This window comes from Tupaia chinensis, unplaced genomic scaffold (genome assembly GCF_000334495.1).
Source record: "Tupaia chinensis unplaced genomic scaffold, TupChi_1.0 Scaffold000143_1, whole genome shotgun sequence".
In the NCBI taxonomy this organism is placed as follows: Eukaryota; Metazoa; Chordata; class Mammalia; order Scandentia; family Tupaiidae; genus Tupaia; species Tupaia belangeri.
The window spans coordinates 238,484-240,885 of record NW_006159613.1 but is presented as its reverse complement, the minus strand read 5'-3'; positions in this window follow the sequence as shown (position 1 = coordinate 240,885).

Here is a 2,402-nt window from a genome sequence, read left to right as displayed (position 1 = left end):
AGGATGCTGGGAAAAGACAAGCTGCATGCTCAAATCTTTGACTGAGAATCATCAGTTGTATCTTCATTTCTACCTCCTTGTCAAGTTCATAACCAGAGAACTAAGGAGTGAAGATTTGATTTACCAACGTATTCAGTCATTCATTCCTTCATGGAACGCTCATACAATTGTGTCTATTGTATACTGACATTATGATGAGCCTAGGTACCGACAGCAATTTTACCATCTGGCATTACTAATCTCTGGAGGAATGCCTTCCACTCCCAGTCCTCCTCTCATACCGTTTCTGCTCTCTTACCCGTTCACCTCCTTCCCCTTGAACATGGCAGACCATCAGTGCAGAACTCTGACCTATTCAGAGCAGGAGGTCTAGGCCCTTTGCAGCCAGGAAAGACATCTTCCAGTGGGGCGTGAGGGGACATGCCACGTCTTTTACAACGAGCAGCTGTAATGCAACCTTCATTGCCAACATCTTCACACAAGCTGCACAACTTCTCTTTATCAGCTCAGTTTATTTTCAAATGCTTGGATTCATCCAGGAATGACTTTATCTTCTTAAAATTTCAGCTGCTCTTGTCTTGTCCTTATTACATATCTGACAACACTGCGTGGCCTGATATGAATAACACTCTCAGTAAGTGAATGAATTTCTACCTCGGTTTTCATAGCTCCTGATTCTCACTACTTCATATCCTGCACTAGCAGTTTTAAGGGATATACCCTAGAAAACTTGACCTGACTTCTATCAACTCAAGCATTCTGTACAACTTACCAGTTTGATTTAATTATTTGTTCCACAACAAGACAACTAAGGCTCTATTTCTAGTAGGAAGGCACCAGGAGAACCACTTTTGATCCCTGAACTACACAAGTCACTTAATGAATACGAAACCTGAGGGGTGGGGGGGATCCATCAGAAAGAAATAATCGCCAAACTCCTAGCTCACCCCTGTCTCCAAACCCTCACCCTCAACTTTCTAGGAGAGGAAAGAAAAGGCCAGGCACTCTGTGGGAGGAAGGGAAGAGTCTGGAATTTGAGTAGAGTAGTCAGCGGCTCATTAAAGGTACTAGTTGTAGGGCCAACAGATAGCATAAGGGCAATGTCACTGAACTCCCACGTGGCTTGCTGCAATGCGAGTCCTGGACGCAGTGGCTTGAAACTCACACTGGGGCACGTGTGCATGCATGCCCAAGATCCTAGGTGGAGAATGAAGGACAAGGGACTGTGGCATGGCCATCCTCCCCGGGGGGTAATTTCTTACTTCCCTTCTCACTGTCTGTTTCCTTCTCTCTCCTGCAAGCACACATGCCCTAAGGCTAAAACCTCTAAAACAAAAATTAAAAAAAAAAAAAAAAAAAAGAAGAGAAAAGAAGAGAAAAAAATGTCTACATGGTAGAGAGGGGTAGGAATGAGAAGTGGAGTGACGAAATTATCTAATGCAGGTCTTTTGGTTTGTTGGGCTACTTCCTTCTAACTAGTAATTTAGGAAACTGAGTTCTGTTCAAGACATCTTATGCCTCCTTAATCCCCTTAGTTCCTTTGTCTTCCAGTGGAAGAGAGAAAAAAGACACCAGAGAAAACTTCCTAAAGGTCCTAGCTCAGAGGAGATAAATAGCCCTTCTGCTCACACCTATTAATGATTACCTTTCACACACTGCAAGGCTCGAAGCTACGATTCTACCTTCTGTGGGTGTGGAGGGGCTGAACCACACATTGCCATAAAAGCAATTGTCTGAGACACACACACACACACACACACACACACACAAACACACACACCATTGAGAAATAATTTCAACATTTTCATTGTGGTCCAAAGACTGTTCTCATATAAGCAACTCTTGAAGTTGTTGAAACCGTAGGGAAAAATGTCTATTCTTAAATATTCAAAAAGTGTAATGCTCTTGGTTATAAACGAGTGTCCATTTGGGGCTTGTTAAGCAATAGAACTAAGCAATACAGTTCATCATTTATTGTTTATATCATGTTTAAGAATTTGAAATACACATGAAATAGTAGAATTAAGTCATTCTTCACCTTAAACCCTAAAAGTATCTCACTTCTGAGTAGAACCTAGCCTACGTTCAGGGCCCTCGGTGCCCACGTGGCCTTCTCGCCTGCACTCCACCTTTTCTCTCCCCCTCGCCAGGACCACCGCGCAGCTCTATTGCTAACCTCCTTCTCTGCCTTCGGTCAGTCCAGGAGCGTGACACCACATCGTCAGGACCTTTACTGCTCTCTGTTCTCGTCATTCTCTTCCCCAAGAGCAAGGTGGTCTTTCCTCAACATTTGGGTTTAGTGCACACATCACCTCTCAAGAAGCCTTGTCGGCCACCCCTACACTGTCTCCCTGGCTACCACACCACTGTGCCTTTTGTTTACAGTTCTCGTGTCATTCCTG